This window comes from Cibotium barometz, chromosome 46, assembly GCF_041138505.1.
Source record: "Cibotium barometz isolate CiBa-2024 chromosome 46, ASM4113850v1, whole genome shotgun sequence".
Classification (NCBI taxonomy): Eukaryota; Viridiplantae; Streptophyta; class Polypodiopsida; order Cyatheales; family Cibotiaceae; genus Cibotium; species Cibotium barometz.
This window is the reverse complement of record NC_141091.1, coordinates 27,937,111-27,958,578: the sequence shown is the minus strand read 5'-3', so window position 1 is coordinate 27,958,578 and position 21,468 is coordinate 27,937,111. Positions and strand designations below refer to the sequence as shown.

The window sequence follows — 21,468 nt, the reverse complement described above, 5'->3', positions numbered from 1 at the left end:
CATCTCGCATCCTTTCCATAGCACCACACGCACTTAGAGTTGGGTCTATTAGACGGCAAAGTTTAGATGCCAATGAGGTTGGTGCTTTGTGGGTGAGTAGTGGTCGTGTAGCTAGGCATGATCGCCTACTCCATGAAACCACTAGAGCCTTGATAGAAAGTTTTTAGAAGGAGAATTGTCATGCCTCGCTAGTTTTCAAGAAAGCTTTGCGTAAGAGAGTGACAACAGGAGTGTTCATTGAGCACGGTGCTTGCTTTCTTGAAATGACCCAAACAGAGTTGTATTCTCAGTTTGTGGCATCATATCCAGAGCTTAAAATTGGGCAAAGGTCATGTGAGGGGTGTAAGCCTTGGTTTGTGAGAGGTACTCACATCAACGTGACACATATTATTGTCGCTACCATGTTGAGTTCAAACTTTTTTATGATGTGTCTCTTAGTGGGCATACAGAGTTGCCTCGTAGTCCTCGATCGTGATTTCATCCACTCTCTTTTGTGTGCACGCACGGAGAATGCCCAGTTCCATAGGATGCCTTGTGTGGAGAGCAATCGCACATCATGTGGTTCACTTGCACATCTATAGATGGTAGATCTTGATGCAAGTGACCAAGAGATAGTGCCATGGCAACGTTATGAGTATGTGACACACCAGCTCTAGAGTGGTGGGCAGTCCAGGAAGTTGCAGCTCGTGGACAAACATACACCACGTTGTCACTTCACAGCCACATTTAGGGAGCAGATCTACCCCTATATACAGCACAGTCGTTGTGCCAAGTGGCAGGATCATCAATTCCGAGCATGCTTGGAAGAGTTTCCTATTGGTGTGGTTGTCTGTGTGATTGATTTTGCAAAGAACTACACCTTCACACCTTTTCAGGAGATACAATCTGAGTATTACTTCTTGAAACAAGTAATGGTTATATTTCATAATATTTGTTTTGTGTTTGAGCTATATTACTTATTTGATTTTTTGTGTCCTAATCGTCTCTCTTGCTTACCTCACCAGGTTGCTATGATGGTCCACATTAGCTATCGACATGCGGAGGCCCATGTAGATGGGATAACGAGTATCCTCGAGGCCCGTGTCATTATTCAAGAGTATCATTTTTATATTAGTGATGAGCATTCACATGATGCACATTTTGTGCAACATTGTCTTCATCTCCATGATGATTTTTTACGAGATTGTGGGATCACACGTGGCCAGCGATGGGTTTGGTCGGATGGTTGTGGCACACAGCTCAAGTCGTCATGACAATTCTATTGGCTCTACAGGTAGTACTTATGGTTCTCTTATATTTACAAAATGAAGCTAAATTCAGTAGAACATCTTAAAGAAAACAATAACTAAGACTTTGTTTTATGGATTTATAGGTGGCAGGTGCAGTCTAGTATCCCAGTGATTTGGTCATTCTTTGAGACTGGTCATGGGAAGGGAGAGCGTGTGTGAAACGTGCCCTCAGGCGTCATCAGTTGTGGAAGGATGCTGAGCGGTTCAGAGATGCGGGCCACGGGTCACGTAGTCGAGTGGTGCTCCCAACATTTGTGTGGGAGTGCAGCATCATCATATCCCAAATGTGATGCTTGGATAGTCAGGAGATTTTTTTGGTATGTGGATGGTGGCATGATTGACTGTAGAGCCTTCCATGATTGTGACACATTACCTAGCACCTTGGGCTTACATTCCATCAGGAGCACGTGCATGGCAGCCCCCATGATTTACACACGACGGTTTGCATGCTTCTATATATGGAGCATGTATGGATGGCGATTGGTCACATTATTGTGCCTTGAGATGATGGGCATATGCATGGATACAGACATTCCTCTCCCCTGAGCATCCTTCACATCCAGGGTTGTCCGATGAGCACACAAGTCCTGGGTTCATGGTGGCCAGCTATGATGACCTGATAGATTTGTTAGGAGGATGATGTATTTACTGTTATAATCGGTGAGGGGCAATAGCGACGAGGGAGTAGACTACTATATCTCATGAGTTGCACTAGACCAACGTGCATCCTGGATGATCATGGGTTTTCTTTTGACGCCCATAGCATGATTGTGGCAAGCCGGTTCTACCAACAGATTTGACTTCATCGGGGGAGTCTTGAGTTCCAACAGTGGAAGTGGGAGTTAGAAACACCATATTAGTGAATTTGGGAATTTCCCAATTCCCATTTTTGAATACTTAAAAAAGGAGACATGGATAACATGTTTGTAAGTTTCTCAAAACCCTATCATATGACCTATCATCGTTGGAAAGCGTTTGAAAAATGGAATCTAAAGAGCTATAAAGCGCTCATTTTGGATTAGTGGTGTTCAAGTTATGGTTAATCCAAACTTTTGACCACGTGTCCCAAACTTGTGGAAAATTCCCATATTCCTCAATATGGTGTTTAGAGGCATTTCAGTTCTCTCATCAGCAGTGGTTGCTACTAGGCTCACTCTTGATCAAGTACAAAGCCGGAAACACAATTCTCGCCCTCGTTTTCGGCTTTGAGTGGATGACCATGAGAGCATTCTAGAGCAGTTGAGATCTAGCATTAGGAATTTTTTGGACCCAAAAAGGGCCTCCTAAGGATTCCTAAGTTTAAGGGATTAGAGCTTAAAAAGTTGGGCTTAAGGGAGACAAAGGCTATGATGACCCCTATTTTTTACCTTGCCACATCAGCCATACGCCCTAGTTTCACTTTTTAAAGAGAATATTCTCATACTCTCTCTCTTACTTTTTGACTTTTCTCATACTTTCTCTCTTACTTTTTGAATTTTTTATCTTCACTCTACAAATTGAATCTTTCTTGTCAGTTTGAAATCTCCTTTCTCATTAACTCCCACCATATCTCCCTTTCACATCAGCAAAACATTCTCGTATTTAGGTGGGTCCCAAAAAGTGAAAAAAAAAATATTTTTTTTTAATATTTTGAGGTGGAAAAAACACCACCCAAACAATATGAATGAATTTTTTATCTTCACTCTCTACAAATTGAATCTTTGTCAGTTTGAAATCTCCTTTCTCATTAACTCCCACCATATCTCCCTTCCACATCAGCAAAACATTCTCGTATTTAGGTGGGCCCTAAAAAGTGAAAATTTTTCATTTTGGCCCTAAAAAGTGAAAATTTTTTATTTTTTATTTTTTTACATTTTGAGGTGGAAAAAACACCACCCAACCAATATGTATGATGAAAATAATTTTTTCCCTCCAAAAAGCTGCTCTCTCTCTCTCTCTCTCTCTCTCTCTCTCTCTCTCTCTCTCCCTCTGAGGATCTCTCTGCTTTAGCTTCTTCCTCTGCTTAGCTATGGAGCCTTTGCAAGCTCTGTGTGTAGCCCCTTGTGAAGCTAGAAAATGGAAGGTTGATTTACACATTCATATTCCTGAAGAGTATGGCAGCTCTAAAAAAACCCATCCTACTAATGCACAATCTGTCCAAGCTTGTAGGATAGCTAAGGAGAAAAAGTAGAGATTTGGGTTGATGGGCATCTCTATCCAATTGACCCTCCATTAAGAGCAAACCCTCCTTTCCGCGATTTATCATCTTTTATGCAATTTGTTGGTGAAGGAGAGCTTGGCTTGTTACTGCAGAAGATTTTCTACAAGTGGAGCATGGCAAACCCATATTCTCCAATCTCAATTATTGCAAACATCACAATAAATCAAGAAATCAAGTTTTATCAGAGGAACACTGAGTTGCTAAATAATAAGAAGAGCCCCTTTCGCTCGCACAGTGAAGGAGATTCTCCAACAATATAGAACAGAGTTCCGTGTGCAGGGGATTACCCTTGAAGCATTGCAAGAAGCCTCGGAGGCTTACCTTGTTGGGCTTTTTGAAGACACCAACCTCCTTGCAATACATGCAAAGAGGATTACCATATCTACCAAAAGGACATGTAACTAGCTCGGTGCATTTGAGGTGAGCGAGACATGATCTAGAGATCTTAGATGTTAACCTTCTTTTTGAAGCAACTCTTTTGTTTCAAACCCCCCTTTGTAACAAGCCTATCTGGCTTTCATTTGTAACCTTCTGATAATTAAAATTTTAAGTTTCTCTTACAATGTCTCGATGTCATCATGTTTGTTTAACATGGAGTGTCTATCACGTGGGCCAGTTTGTCACCCAAGGCATGCTCCTGGGGAGGACTGAGGAAACTGTGCCAGAACAGTGCGAATTTGACCTCTACAACAACGATGATGTAGGCTCAAAATTCGTACTGTTCTGGCACTTCTCCCCTAGCCACTCGGGATCATTTCTGATGCATTTATACTGAAGTTGAGCACACTAATTGTGAGAAATAGTAGTTTACAAGAAGATAAAAACACATTTAATCATGTGTGAAAATACAGTGTTTATCATCCAATGCATCAAAATTGCTCCTAGAGGACTGGGGAAGCTATGCCAGAATAGTGCGAATTTAGACTCTGCAATGGCGATGCAGGCTCAAAATTCTCACTATTCTGGCACTGCTCCCCTAGCCACTCAGGATCATTTCTGATGCATTTATAAGAAGTTGAGTACACTAATTGTGAGAAACAATAGTTTATAAGATAAAAACAGCTTTAATCATGTGTGAAATTACATTATTTGTCATCCAATGCATCAGAATTTCTCCTAGAGACTAGGGAAGCTATTCCAGAATAGTGCAAATTTCTTCTAGAGACTAGGGAAGCTATGCTAGAACAGTGTGAATTTAGGCTCTGCGCAGCGGCGCTGGCTCAAAATTCGCACTCTTATGGCACTGCTCCCCCATCCACTTAGGATCATTTCAGATGCACTTATAATGAAGTTGAGTACATTAATTATGAAAAATAGTAATTTATAAGATAAAAATACCTTTAATCATGTGTAAAAATACATTATTTATCATCCAATACATCAGAATTACTCCTGGAGGACTGGGGAAGCTATGCCAGAACAGTGCGAATTTGGGCTCTACAACAACGATGCAGGCTCAAAATTCGCACTGTTCTGGCACTGCTCCCCTAGCCACTCAGAATCGTTTTTTCTGACGCATTCATAATGAAGTTGAGTACACTAATTATGAGAAACAATAGTTTATAAGATAAAAACAGCTTTAATCATGTGTAAAATTACATTATTTGTCATCCAATGCATCAGAATTGCTCCTGGTGGAGGACCGAGGAAGCTATGCCAGAACAGTGCGAATTTAGGCTCTATAGCGGCACTGCAAGCTCAAAATTCGCACTATTCTGGCACTGCTCCCCCAGCCACTCAGGATCATTTCTGATGCATTTATAATAAAGCTGAGTACATTAATTATAAAAAATAGTAATTTACAAGATAAAAAAATACCTTTAATCATGTGTAAAAATACATTATTTGTCATCCAATGCATTAGAATTTCTCCTGGAGGGCTGGGGAAGCTATGCCAGAACAGTGTGAATTTGGGCTCTACAGCAGCGGTGTAGGCTCAAAATTTGCACTGTTCTGGCACTGCTCCCCCAACCACTCAAAATCATTTCTGATAAATTTATAATGAAGTTGAGTACATTGATTATGAAAAATAGTAATTTACAAGATAAAAATACCTTTAATCATGTGTAAAAATACATTATTTATCATCCAATGCATCACAATTGCTCCTGAAGGGCTGAGGAACTGTGCCAAAATAGTGCGAATTTGGACTCTATAGCAACGGTGCAGGCTCAAAATTCACACTATTCTGGCACTCTCCCCTAGGCTCCCAGGGTCATTTCTGATGCATTCACAAAAACATTGATGGTACAAACTAGAAAAAACAATGATACACTTAATGAAAATAAGTTTTCAAAAACTGTATTGTATTCATAATAAGAAGTGATACATCATCTTTACAAAAGCTTTCTTACAATATTGAGCTTCCTTCTCTTACTATTGGGCGCGGCAGAGTGTGCTCAAGGAGTGATTGGGCTATTTCTTGAGAGGATCCTCTATGCCTATGCTTTTGGCTATACCTATACGAGCAAGAAGCTTACCCCTAAATCCAGAACCAAAAACATCAAAGGCAAGGGATTTTTTAATCAGAACTATACATTTGGTGCTCTGTGCCATAGAGGCTACACAGAGCACCTTAGAAAGAGGGCTTTCAAAAAGAAGAGAGGGAAGGCACATTGAGGGGTGTAGTCCCTGTGGATAATGGCAATGCCATCCACAAGAAGCCGACCAAGATAGTGCGCTAATGCAACATCATGTCCAATAGACCTTGGCCTGGTCTCTGCAAATGCGTCAATTTCAACCACCCTCTGCAATCAAAGGAAAAATCAAAATATTTTCCTATACATATCATGTCTCCTCCTTACGCTTCCCAATCTGTTAAAAAATATCGAAAGTGTCACAATAACCAAAAAGTGTACGAGTTAATTCTAGACATGTAGTGGAATCAGATATACCTTTCTTCTCATCAACTTGAAACTTGACTCTTCCACATTGTCAAAGCCCATGATGCTAAAGTGTTGACGCAGTTCTGTTAGGCTCCAATGCTTGCTTGCTGTTCTGCCACTTGCTCAATCCATCCATTTTGCATCATCACAGCTACCTCAATAAGCATAATTTCTTCTTCTGAGGCTTGAAGTGGGATCCATGTCTCCCGTGCTTTTGCATCCATCTTTGGTAGTGCAGACGCATGCACAAAATAGAGCGTGCATTCAAGAACCTGCAAGACACTGTAGAATCTACTACATTGCACTTGTACACATCACCTTGATGTGACATTAACCTCCCAACCCTCTCCTAGTAATCCTTGAATTTGGTCAGATCGTACCTCCTTAACAAATATACATTGTTTTTGTTTGGTGCATTTTTTTTGTTTGGTGCATTGGCATGGAATTGAACATGTGCACAAAAACATGTGCATTGGCATGGAACATGTGCACAAAAACATGTAAAGGACAAAACAAATTTAGCCCTAGCATTTTTCTTTGAAAAGGTAGAAACTATGATAGAGAGCATTAAGGTTTATATAGATAAGGATTTAAAATATGGGCTTTTGATGAAGATTTGAAAGCTTAGAATACTTTCTTATGATATTTAAAACTTTAAGACTTAATACTTGGGATTTAATGTAAGCCTTTAAATTAAGCAAGAATAGTGAATTACCAAAAACCTATGAGGGGAGAAGAAATGCCAACACCATCATTGCCTAAGAAGATCTTTTTGCATACTTTGCTTCAACTGAATACAGTGAATAGGAAGCCTATGTGACTTTCTAAGTCCATCCATGGTGTTTCATTACTTGAGGAGGATGAGAGTATAGCAAATTTAAACCACTTTTGCCCATAAGAGGGCTTTACAATATGATTTGTCATCTCCAAAACCACTTGCCTTTGGAATTGGGTATTTACACAATTTAATTTATATTTATCTAATAATGGATAAAATACCAACTCTCTACCCTTTGAAGTGAATGATTTGATAAATTAAATGAATCTTTCTATTGCCCCATGATCTCCCCTTCCTAGACCTATGCTGACATGGGAGGATCTATTTATTAGAAAGAGAAATTAACATAACATACATATCAATAAAACCCATTAAGACCATATTAGGGAGTTTAGGAGGATCCCAATTCCCATTTTGCAAGATTCAAAAATGGGGGTATGATGAACCCTTATAAGATTTTGCAAAACCCCTCTAACATGACATATCGTTGGATAGCTCTTGAAGACTAGGTTCTAAATCCACATTCTCTGACAACTTTGCAATTGGCATGCTCAAGATACACCAAAAAAATAGATTGAAAAGAAAATTCCCAAAGTGATGGGGTTTTTCAAAGCTCACTAATATGGTCTTCATTGCATAAAACATTCAATGTAAACTATAGTAATTGAATATTTCTATTGCCCCATGGTCTGCCCTTCCTAGATCTATGCTCTAATACCACTGACACATGGGAGGATCTATTTACTAGGAAGAGAAATTAACATAAACCAAAAATACATGCACATTAAATAAAATATATTGCTCAAATTATTCAATATAAACCAAAAATACATACATATTAATAAAATATATTGCTCAAAATATGCAACATAAATGAAAGTAATGAAGATCAAATAAAATAAAAATAACTCAACACACAAGAATGGATACAATCTTCCCCCTAATGCGTGTGGCCTTCTTCCATGCATTGGTATATATATATTATTGAAGCAAAGCCACTTTAATCCAAGATCGTACATTAATTTTTTCAAAGGAGTAGCTTCCATGAATTCCACTTTTGTATACATAAATATAAGTGTTAACCACTCTGGTTAACATGACCTTTTGTGCGGCTACTATACTTCCTTTGTAATTCATCTTTTTGTAACTGCGCAAAGTGCCAATTGTAAAGGAGACATGGGGTGACCAAGCTTATGGCTTATGTAATGCGGGTCATACACAGAATTGATGTACATAGAGCTAGATAATTAGGAAGACTATTTTTGGGCCCCCATTTGTAATTGGGCAGCCGAACATTATAAATATGAGCTCATGTATATAAGACATTTTATGAAATATGAAAAGGGACAATCCCATTTGTCTCAATTGAGTTTTGCCTTCTCTCTCTCTCTCTCTCTCTCTCTCTCTCTCTCTCTCTCTCTCTCTCTCTCTCTCTCTTATGGTGGCTTGCTTTCTTGTGATTGTTGGTGTATGTGAATAGGAATGGTGTTGCTCTCCCTTCTCTCCTTCACTCCCTTCTCATTGCTCTCCACCTTGTCTTGTTTTTATACACGATTGGCATGAGGTAGAGGTTGAGCTCTCCATAGCTCCTTCCCTCTTGCTCCTACATGGCTTTCTTGGATCTCTCTTTGGGTAACACAAAAAGAGTGTAGAGTGAGCCCCTAGTAGCAGCCTCACATCGGGGAGTTAACCCTAATAGGGTTGGCCAAGTGAAAATCACTAGATTCGACCCTTGCATGCACACTCTTTTTCTTCTCTCTTGTACTTTGTGAGGTAGCATGTTAAACCATTAACATCTTTGGCACCGCTACCGGGGAGTGGCATTTGTCTTAGGTTCCTCTACTTGATTCATTAGCTAGATCTTGATTTTTCTCGATTGAATTGCAAATCCACCGGTTGGTTGACTAACATTGTTTGTTTTGTGTTTTGTTGGAGATTACCCAGGGTTTGGATCATTGATTGAGCAGCATCGGAACATTCAAGTCTTCACCGAGAGCAAGGAGAAGCAAGCAAGTGCCCCTATTTTCCCTCAACATTCAAGCAATCTTTAATTTTTGTTTTTTTCTTCATGTTTGCATTTCTATTTAATCACTCAATTAATCTAAATACATTAACTTAAACCATGCATTGTAGGTATCAATAAGTAGCTAGAGACTAGCTCTAGCTCCTTGTAAAAACAAAAGCATCAAAAAACCCTGGGAAGGTGCCTGAATCAGCCTGTTGATTGGAGAGGTTCCATGCAAAATTACATTCTACTAGGATTTCTGAGAAGCGAATGTTCATGGGGTTAGTTTAGGGAACGCTCGTTCCAACTCTATCACACTCGTTCCTTCTACCTGCAACCCAAATCTGGTAGATTTGCTGCCTGAATTTGGCAGGAGCATTAAAATTATTTTAATTATATTTAATTAGGCCTCATGTGCATTAAAGTACATTTAAACTAGGAGAATTTTGTACTGCCAAAATGGATGTCATACCTGTAAGCCAATCAGATTTGAAAATTCCCTGCCTTACAGTGCCACGGACATATGTTCCAAGTCGAACACCCATTCCAAGTATTGCCACGCCCATTTTCTCCTCATCCTGGAGCGAACGCCCGTTCAAGTTCCTCTATTATAGCTTGCCACGTCCGTTCCATGTAGCCCATAAACTCGTACATCCATTCCTTCTCCTCTCGGAGAGCGAAAGCCCATGCCAATCTTGAAGCGGATGCCCGCGGCATCAGCTTGCCATGCCTGTTCTAATCGGCTTCATTCTGAACGTCCGTTCCTTCCCGCCTCTGAAGCGAACACCCATTCTAGTTTGTAATCTCATTTCAAACGTCCATTCTTTCTCTCACACTGAGAAGCGTATGCTCGTTCCATATTGATTTCTTCGAAGCACACGCCATGCCAGTCGAGAAGCGAACGTCCGTTCCTTCTCTCATTAAGGAGCGTACGCCCGTTCGCTCACAAGCGTATGGCCACTCCTTAATTTTTTTAAAAAACTTTCTTCTTTTCTCAGAGGATTCTGCAGAGTACTTTTGTATTCCCATGCACCTACTCTCGGGTAGGTTGGTGAGAAATAACCCTCTCTTCAATGAAGTGAGCTCTTTAGGCACCCCTTTGCAAATCAGATCGGACTCATCGGTAAATACCATGTGGAGTGAAATGGTGAAATGGTGCTCGTCTTTGACAATACTAGCGAGAGTGAGGACCTCCCCAGTAGTGGACAAGGGACTCCAGACTTTGAGGCAAGAGAGCTCGAACCACAGTGTGTGGACAGACCATCTGTCTAGGGACCTGCTGCTATCTCTCCAACTCATTCTCAACAAAGCCTTGCATCAAGGCTCTGCAATTTTATCCTAGGAAACACACAGTCCATAGAACCGCAACCCAGAGTAAGAGGTATGGATCAACCTCAAAAAAGTGGGCCCACTCCATCTCTAGACCCTAGAGTGGAAGTTGGCCAAAGCGAGAGCCATCAAACCCAGACCTAGCTACCACACTGGAGAGCCATACCTAGACTCATTTAGAGCTCCGAAAACCTTGTTAAACCAAGAACCAGGTCCATCTTCCCAAAGGCCCAAGACATCATAACAAAGAGAATGGGTCTACCCAGGCCCATCGCCCATAAACAGGGCCTGTCAGTCTATCAGCAATACCCACCTCAAGGGGCACACCCACCAGTGTACCAAATAGGACCACGTGGGCCACAACTTGGTCCTCCTAGAGGGCTAAGACCCCCATTGGTCTACTATATGCCCGGTTTTGCTTTCCTCAACCTGCACCACCCGCTCCCATCATGATAGGGTTGGCACCTAAAATGTTAAGGATTGCCATGGAAATAGAGAGGGGTAGTTGCTGGCATTACTCCCCCTGCACCAGTTAAACCTAGGTAGGAACAAACCAAACCAGCAAACATCTCAAAGTTGATCACAAAGTTTGATGGAACAAGTGACCCCATTACTCACTTGGAGATGTTTAATCAGATCTGTGAAGCATTTGGCTATATAGATGATTAGACTAAGATAAGTTCCTTTGGCCTTACCTTGAATAGCAAAGCTGGCCAATAGTGAAGACTCAAGGCCCGTATTCATTGCAAAACCTTTCAAAGGAAGAAGAAGCTGAGCTCATTGCTCTCTTGATTGAATTCTAGGATTTCTTCACTTGGAAGTACACGGATATAAAGGGTGTACCCCCAAAAGTGGTCCAGCACACCATTCCCATGGTTGATGGAGCTAGGCAAGTCAAACAACGAGCTTACCCAATGAACCCCAAATACTCCAAGATGATCTACGAAGAGATTGAAAAACTTATCGATGTCAGATTCATCTATGAAATTGAACATACAGAGTGGGTATCACACCGATCATGATAGTACCCAAGAAAAACGAAAAGGTCGGGGTGTGCGTTAACCTCAAAAAGATCAATGCCGCCACCATAAGGAATCACTATCCTTTACCATTCACTGAACATGTGCTAGAGAGAGTAGTGGGAAAGGAAGCTTACAGCTTCCCAGATGGATTCTCAGGATGATACAACCAGGTGTTAATTGATCCGAAGGACCAGCACAAAACTACTTTTGCTACTGAATGGGGTACATACACATATAGAGTCATGCCCTTTGGGTTGGCCAATGCCCCCCCAAAACCTTCCAACATTAAATGTGTATAGCTTACAAGGAACATCTCTGGAAATTTCTGGAAGTCTTCATGAATGGCCTATGTGCCAATTCTTCCTTGAAGGAGTACCTCACATGTTTGCACAAGGTGTGCTAGAGTGATGCAGACTATACCGCATCTCGTCGAATCCTCTTAAATGCCAATTCTAGGTTTGACACAAAGTGATCCTGGGACACATTGTCTCCAGACAAGGAATATTAACTGACAACATCTAGGTGCGACTCACTCTCAAGCTTCCCCCACCTACCAACTTCAAAGGTGTCCAACGCTTCATGGGACACGTCGGCTATTATCGATGATTCATTTCTATGTACGTTGATATTACTAGACCCCTTTAAGAACTTTTAGATTTTGAGTGGACAGAAGAATGCCAAAAGGCCTACACCACACTCAAAAAATCCTTGGCAAGCGCTCCAATTCTTAGATCCCCCAACTGGGATCACATGTTCCATGTCCATATTGATGCCTCAGCATTTACCATAGGATGTGTGCTGGCCGCCGACCTATTTAGAGAACCCCGGAATCAATTGAATCAAAAATCGGATTGAATCATAAATAAAGAGACTTAACAAGAATTTTCGTATTGATAGGAACATGGATCGAGGTCGTTGTGGTAGAAATGTTAACCCCCAACTCGATGAAGAAGAGCTCGACCTAGATGTTCGTAAAACTCTTCATAGTTCACAGCCTGGACCTTTCAAGGGTGAAGGGGAAAACTTGGGCGAGGCTGTGGAGAAGTGGATCGAATCAATGGAAGAATACTTTGATGTCACCGGGTACAATGAGAAGAGAAAAATGGCTCTTGCAAGGCTAAAGATAGTGGAGATAGCTAGAGTGGCATGGAGAAACCACTGCGAGACAAATTGTCTCGATATATCGAAATACCCAAACCTGGAGGACTGATCTCAAAATTTACCTAAGGACGAGGTTCTGTCCTCTCGGCTTTTTAGAAACAAAGATGAACGAATTCTTAGAGTTAAACCAGGGGAGTAAAACTATTGAAGCATATCACCAAGCATTCGCCCTCCTCCTCAGATACTCGCCTCTACTGGATGAAGAACAGCTGATGGGCCAGGTTCATTCGGGGACTGAACGAGCCTTTGAATATCCTGGTGAAGAATGCCAAGACAGTTTCCATGGCCGAAGCAGTTCGGATGGCGAAGGATTTTGCCAAAGCCTTTGATGTCAAAGTCCCGCCAAAGCCAGCACCATCACCTTTCAAAAGGTTTTTATTCCCAGAAGATGACTCCAACCTTCCTCCGCCTAAGAGATATCAAGGTCAAACCCAGGATATGGGAAGTTCCAGAATGGAAGAAATGTCCTTTTCCCGAAACTCAATCCCCTGGATTTCAACTTCAGAAGTTCCACCCTTGAACAAGAGAGTGAAATGCTATAACTGTCAAGGGTTTGGACATCGCAGCATGGATTGCCCAACTCCTTTTGGATCAAGGTTTTCAGGCAGAAAAATCAGGGATCAAGATTCTAGACTCCAGCCCCTTCCGTCCAGAGTAATCAGGGTTCTATCTACCAAAATCAGGGAAATCCCAGAGGTAGACCCTCTATCCAACCTGCAGTTTCAATCCAAAGTAATGCAAGACCTCCACCTCAGAATAGGGGAAGTCAAAGAGAGTTGTTTCCAAATCGGCTTTCCAAATCGGCTGTCCACTTCCAAGGCAGTAACGCTGGAAGTGATTGAGGAAGAAGAAGATGAAAGAGATCATACTCCACCTGCGAGATGAGGACATCTCGCGTTTTTTAAGTGGGGTAGAATGTAAGATTCCTCCCCAGCCTCTCAGGATGTCCAATATCTTCCCCTGTAGTCAAATCCCTCTTCAGAAATATAAAGGATCTCGTTTCTACCAATTTTGGCCTAGAGAGAGAAAATCTTCTAGAGAGTGATAATTCAATTTTTAAATATTTTTGGATGGAAAAATATCTCTTCTTATTAAAATAAGCTCCCCTGAAACAAAAGTTCAGAAGGTGCATTAGAAATCAAGTATAATCTGTTCAAGAGGCCTTATCCTGAGGGTCAAGATTTTTTTGAAATTTTAAATTAAGGTTCCTATGGGCCAATAAGATCAATCCATGTGTGGGGAGGAGATAAATCCAATTTGTAAAAGAAAAATACCCAAAAATGAGTAAATGCTCACATAAGATGAAGAGTTGACTATGTACAAGGGTTATTAGTAAAAAACTATGAGTATTACTAAAAAATGAGATATTTTGGGTATAATGATTCCATTTTGACACATGTGTAAGGAAGGGGAGTCCCTTCAAGGAGGCGCCTACTTCACATGCTTGAATGAGTTTTAAACTCAAAAATAATGTGATATTTTTATCTCTCCTCTCTCTTGGATCAAACCGAATCAAAACCGAATCAAAAAGGAACCAAACTAGGTCCAAATCTGGTCCAAATTCAACCAAACTGAATCTAGAAAATTCTAGAAATCAGTTGGTCTTGGTTAGATCCTCCCTCTCCTATAAATAGAACCTGAGCCCTTTGTAAAAAAATAGGAGAACTATACTATGCCAAAATTATGCTGAAATAATGATAATTTTTACTATTCTCTAAAATTCTCTCCAAATTGAAGAAATTGGAGCTTCCCTCCTTCTTCAATCTCCATTGGTGGCTCCATCAACACACCAAACCAATTGATTGGTTGGGGGCCTTTACCTGATCAAAGAATCAAGCAATTTGTAAAAGGGTAAGGATGAATTTTGATCTCTTTCTATAATTTCTCAATGTTTCTCTCTTCTCAACCCCTCTCAAGTTTGAGAAGCTTAATTGGAATGGCTTTTTAATGCTATTGAAGTTAATTGATGAATGGTAGTAAGGAAATACATTAATTCCCATTTATGCTTAATTTTAATGGTTTTTATGATTTTTGTCTTCTCTAAAATGATTATGATGTTATGCCTCATTGAAAAAAGGCATTCCCCTCTCTTCTTTAGTAAATCCAACCATTCTTTATCCTAGATGAATGATTAATGGATAAAATCAAGTTTTTCATAATGTTTCTCTTTGATAAATAGAAAATGTTTACATTAGAATGATTTAAAATACTCTTGGTGAACTTCTAATTAATTTTAGAGAATTAAAAATTGAAAAATGGTCAGCCATACAAAGGAGGTTATGGCAAAATTTTCTAAAATTGTGTAAAATAGGTTTTACTTTTTTATTCAAAAAGAGTAATTTCCATCGTATATGTATTCTTAAAGTGTTAATTTTCATCCTAAGTATAAGAAAATGCATACTAAAAATATTTTATTAAAAAAGTGTTACTTTCTTTAGAATTAAATTCTATGCATAGAAGGAAGCATAGTGAAATTATTATTTTGATTATAAAAGAGTGATTTTCATCATAAATGCTTTGTATGTATAAACATATGCATAAAAGATATTTTTATATTAAAAGTGTGATTTTTATCATAAATGATTTTATGCATAAATTAGATGCATAAAAGTAATGCTTTTATATTAAAAGAGTGATTTTCATTATAAATGATTTGTATATGCATAAAAGATATTTTTTTATATTAAAAGCGTGATTTTCATCATAAATGAATTTTATGCATAAATTAGATGCATAAAAGAAATTCTTTTATATTAAAAGAGTGATTTTCATCATAAATGATTTGTATGCATAAACATATGCATAAAAGATATTTTTTTATTAAAAGTGTGATTTTCATCATAAATAATTTTTATGCATAAATGGATGCATAAAAGAAATTCTTTTATATTAAAGAGTGATTTTCATCATAAATGATTTTTATGCATAAATGGATGTATTAAAGAAATTCTTTTATATTAAAAGAGTGATTTTCATCATAAATGATTTGTATGCATAAAAGATTTTTTTTATTAAAAGTGTGATTTTCATCATAAATGGATTTTATGCATAAATTAGATGCATAAGAGAAATTCTTATATTCTAAAAGTGTAATTCCTACTAAATTGGATTTATGCATGGAAAGATACATAAAGAATTTATTTTAATCCAAAAGTGTTATTCTCATCAATTTTGATTTTATGCATAGAATGATGCATAAAGAAAACTATTTTTAGTTCAAAAGAGTTATTTTCATCAATTTTGATTTTATGCATAGGAAGATGCTAAAAGATTGATTTTTTATTCAAGTGTCATTCTCATTTAAAATGAATTTATGCTTAGGAAGATGCATAAAAGATTGATTTTTATTTTGAAAGTGTTATTCTCATTAGAATGGAATTTATGCATAATTAAATGCATAAAAGGTTTATTTTTAATTTGAAAGTGTTATTTTCCTTAAAATTGAATTTATGCCTAAATAGATGCATAAAAGGATTTTTATAAAAGCGTTATTCTTACTAAAGTTATCTTTATGCCTAATTAGATGCGTAAAGAATCTTTATATAAAAAAAAAATTAGAATTCTCTTACATTTTATAAATAGATGTGGATGTATGAATGTGGATATGGATGTGGATGTGGATGTATGAATGTGGATGTGGATATGGATGTGAAAATGGATGTATGGATGTGAAAATGGATGTATGGATGTGGGAATAGATGTATGAATGTGGATGTGGATGTGGATGTATGGATGTGGATGTGGATGTGGATGTGGATGTGGATGTATGGATGTGGATGTGGATGGATGTGGATGTGGATGTATAGATGTGGATGTGGATGTGGATGTATGAATGTGGATGTGGATGTGGATGTGGATGTATGGATATGGATGTGGATGTGGATGTGGATGTATGGATGTGGATGTGGATGTGGATGTATGGATGTGAATGTGGATGTATGGATGTGGATGTATAGATATGGATGTGGATGTGGATGTATGAATGTGGATGTGGATGTGGATGTGGATGTGGATGTGGATGTGTGGATGTGGATGTGAATGCATGAATGTGGATGTGAAAATGGATGTATGGATGTGGATGTATGAATGTGGATATGGATGTGGATGTTGATGTGGATGTGGATGTATGGATGTAGATACGGAATGTGGATGTGTATGTATGAATGCAGATATGGATGTAACTGTATGGATGTGGATGTACGAATGTGGATGTGTATGTGGAATAATGAATGCGAATGTGTATGTGAAATGATGTGACGATGATATGAATGAATCTGATGTGATGAGATGGAAATTGATGTGATTGGATGAGAATGAGTACACATATGAATGGAATGTGGAATAAGTAATGTGGATTGATGAGAGATAATGTGGAAAGATGAGAGTTCATTATCGAAACTGTATTTGTAACCTGTTTGTAAATGACTGTTTTATGTTAAGAATGCTGGGGAAGCATTTTGACCATCTTGTGATTAAGGTCGTGGAGACCTAAGTGATAAAGTTGCAACTGCTGGGATGGAGAGTCAATGGAGGACGTCTCGCGTAGCAACAAGTCGGCCGAGGTCTTGACCAGCCTCGGTTCGATTTAAATGGTGAGCTTCCGGTACGGTGGATGAGGGACCAAGGAAGCGGCCTATGAGTGAAGCGCTAGGTGACCTGCGAAGGATCCTAGAGGGTACGTGCTCGGGCTCTGGGTCATCGAAGATACCCACACGTGCGTCGTGGAAGATATTGAATCAAGGAGTAAGAGTTGTTTTCTGAAACCGGGCATGGATCTGGTTGATTGACCTTGCTGGTCCTCAACGGATGAGTCCATGACTCTTTTATATGGATCTGTTGGTTGATCTTGCTGATCTTCCATGGAGATTCCATTTTGCTATGTGAATATATTGCCGGTTACTATGAGCTAGGAACTATCGAAAAGGCCCCTATGTGAACAGGTGGTGAGCGTTCTGGTTGCCAATGATGCCATAAGTACACCGATGAAGGAATGATTGGAAATAAGGATTCAACCAGAGATTTTGAGGATTGTGATCAGTGACACAATGGTTTCATTAAAGGATTGTTTTAAAGATAGCTGATGCTGAGAAAAAAAAGGCAATTTCATATTGGATGTGTAAGTGGGTGTGTAAGTGGTGTGACTAGTTTTATGTTTGCATGAACATCCGGCTAGGGGGCCTGGGAACTCTTTTCCCTAGTACCCAAGACAAAACCTAACCAAATTCCTAATTGGATCCCATCACTACAGTGGTTGGGCGGTTGGCTAACCCATGGGACTGGATGGGTGGGGTTAGGCTGGACTGATGGATCCGTAAATCGAGACTCAATTTCTGTTTAGTTCAATAGATAAAGTAAATCCCGAACAAAAATTGTTCTATGGAAAAGAATCAACGGTTGTGCCTCTCAATGAGGAAAAAAGCGTTGGTCTCTATGATCCAAGTACAGTCTTTTTCCCTGATCTAACTATGGGACTTACGGGTTCGATTAGATAAGCTCAGTTAGTTAAGGCTTTTGACTACGTTAAGAAAAAGTTATCCTGGTGGAATCGCCCGTGCTTTTCGAGCAAGGAAGTTTTTCCGGGTTCGGTTTTGGAAAAACAAATGGATTAGTCTCTTGTCCCGATATATGTGGGCGAGGCGCCGAGTGTGGGACCCTTCTCCATGCAAGAAGTGCTACTTCCGCTGCTAGCACCCCTAAAATTGTTGCACGGTGGGGACAAGGATCTTACAATATGAGACAATTCACTTTGTTAACAAAAACTCAAAAACTTGACTATCACACCCAATGACACTCCTTTTGTAATAAACATTAACACTGATCACTTAGCATCACTCCCCAATATGAATGAAGTGTGTCTCTATGCTTATGGACCATGGTAAATCATAGTGTGGAAAAATTTCAAATTTTGGTGACTTTGTCATCATCTTTGCCATCATTACATTAGCATGTTTTGGAACTTTGACAAATTGCTAGGTTGATTTGTATAAGGGAGTGATACCTTGGGTACTTATTCCACTAATAATTATTGGTTGGTGTACAATTGTGCTTTATTAATGTGTTTGTTAGGATTGATTAAATTTAGCAATTCATTTAAAACTAACATTTATGTCTATGAGATAGGTGAAGAGGAATGTGATTAAAGGCATATGTGCATGTGAAATAAAGTTCAAGGCATTACATAATAAGAAAAATGTGCTACATTTGCACATTAGAGAATAAATACTTTACCTTATTCTAGTGTAGACTTTTATTTCTCTGATGTGTGACATTTGTATATAAGTGAATAAATACTTTACCTTATTTTAGTGTGGAAGTTTATTTTTGAATAGTACCCTTGTACATTCAAAGGCTACATTCCAAGCCTAGAATAAGTTGTAGTTGTTTTCCCTTTTTGGAAAAAGAAAGAGCCATGCTTGAACTTATAAAAGATAAAACATACAAGCCTCATTGTTAATGGTTTAACATGCTACCTCACAAGCATAAGAGACAAGAAGAAGAGAGTATGCAAGGGTCGAATCTGGTGATTTGCACTTGGCCAACCCTATTAGGGTTAAATCCCCGATGTGAGGCCGCTAGGGGCTCACTCTATACTCTCTTTGTGTCACCCAAAGAGAGATCCAAGCAAGCTAGGTAGTAGGAGCAAGAGGGAAGGATCTATGGAGAGCTCAACCTCTATCTCATGCCAATCGTATGCAAACAAGACAAGGTGGGGAGCAATGAGAAGGGAGAGCAACACCATTCCTATTCACATACACCAACAATCACAAGCAGGCAAGCATCACAAGCACGCAAGCCACCATAAGCTTAGCAAGAGAGAGAGAGAGAGAGAGAGAGAGAGAGAGAAGGAAAACAACTCAATTGAGACAAATGGGATTGTCCCTTTTCATATTTCATAAAATGTCCTATATACATGAGCTCATATTTACAATGTCCAACCACCCAATTACAAATGGGGGCCCAAAACTAGTCTTCCTAGTTTATCTTAGCGCGATTACAAAAAGATGAATTACAAAAGAAGTATAGTAGCCATGCAAAGGGTGGTGTTAACCAAAGTGGGTAACATACCTCCCTTCTGATTGCACGTTCGTCCTCAAAATTGGTCGAAGAAGTTATATGTAGTAGATAGAGTAAGTGCAGACAAAGTCCCATCACGAGGTAGGAGCATTAGGGGCACCATGGAAGACGTGGTAGCTCATCCGAAGGTCGTCTCCTTCATGTCTTCAAAAGTTTGGAGCCTCCAAGCAGGCATCCACATGACTTGTTCGTAGTTGCCGAGCAACTGCTTGAGTGTGGGCCCTTTGTTGATGTCAAAGGTGAGGCCTTGGGCTCCCTCGAGGTAATGGTCCCATGTCGGGAAGGACTCCAACAAGGTGATGATGATGAGGTTGGAGAATCGAATTGTAGTAATCATTGCTAGGTCGGGGACCTGGTCGAAGTCATGGAAGCGCATGACCATGGATTCTTTAGTACAAAGATGTTGTGGTGACAAGGGCACGAACCATGGGAAGTTGAATCGTAACTTCGGGTTCTTCTATTGCTCATCGTGGAACATCTTCCAGGCCCACGATCATGCCACTAATGTATTTGCTCTCGGTGAGTGATCATGCCACTAGGTGATGTGCTTAGCATCGAGGTATGGGCGAAGGACATTGAGGTCGAGGCGATCGATGATGCGAGTGATGGGGTGATGTTGGAGCTGTCGACCGAGCAGGATGGTGATGGCCTAAAAGATCCATGCCCCCTCCGGGCAATGAATTCCGGGGTGCTAGCAGCGGAAGTAGCACTTCTTGCACAGGGTTCTTGCGCAGGGCCGAACCTCTCACTCGGGGCCTCACCCGGGGCCTCACCCACGGATATCCAGACAAGAGACTAATCCCTTAGTTCTTCTAAAACCAAGCCCGAAAAGACTTCCCTCGCCCAACAGACATAGGCGATTCCTCTAGGATATTTTATTCTAACGTAGTCAAGGTCATTACAAACTGATCCGACCGAACCCGTAAGTCTCATGGTCAAATCAAGGAAGAGTCTTGCACTTGGATCATAGAGTCCAACGTTTTTTCCTCCTCAAGAGGCACAGTCGTTGATTCTTTTCCATAGAACAAGGGTTATCTGGGATTTACTTCAACTATTGTAACCTAATAGAATTGAGTCTTATTTTAGGGATCCATCAGTCCAGCCTAACCCATCCAATCCCATGGGTTAGCCAACCACTGTAGTGATAGGATCCATTTAGGAATTTAGTTATGTTTTGCCCCGGGTACCAGGGAAAAGAGTTCCTAGGTCCCCTAGCCGGTGCTTCAAGCAAACTTCAAGATAGTCACACCACTTACACACCCAATATGAAATTGCATGTTTCACAAATTCGATCTTTTAATGAACCATAGTATCATTGATCATAATCCTACAAAATATCTAGCTTGAATTCTAATTTCCAATCATTCCTTCATCGGTGTACCTATGGCATCATTGGCCACCAGAACGCTCACCACCTGTTCACTCAGGGGCCTTTTCAATAGTTCCTAGCTCATAGTACCCGGCAATATAATCACATAAGAAAATCTAGATTGAGTCTCCATTGAAGATCAGCAAGATCAACTAACAGATCCATATAAAAGAGCCATGGACTCATCCGCCGTTGAGGACCAACAAGGTCAATCAACCAGATCCATGCCCGAGTTCAAAAAACAACTCTAACTCCTTATTCCATTTTCTTCCCCGACACACACGTGGGTATCTTCGATGACCCACAGCCCGAGCATCATATGGTCAGCACCCTCTAGGTCACCTAGCGCTTCATAG

The 21,468-nt window shown here is 39.9% G+C and overlaps 1 pseudogene; it reads left to right on the top strand.

Moving 5' to 3' along the window:
* The first annotated feature begins 581 nt into the window (after positions 1-581).
* LOC147612089 (uncharacterized) lies at positions 582-1,253 on the top strand (annotated as a pseudogene).
* The last annotated feature ends 20,215 nt before the right edge of the window (positions 1,254-21,468 follow it).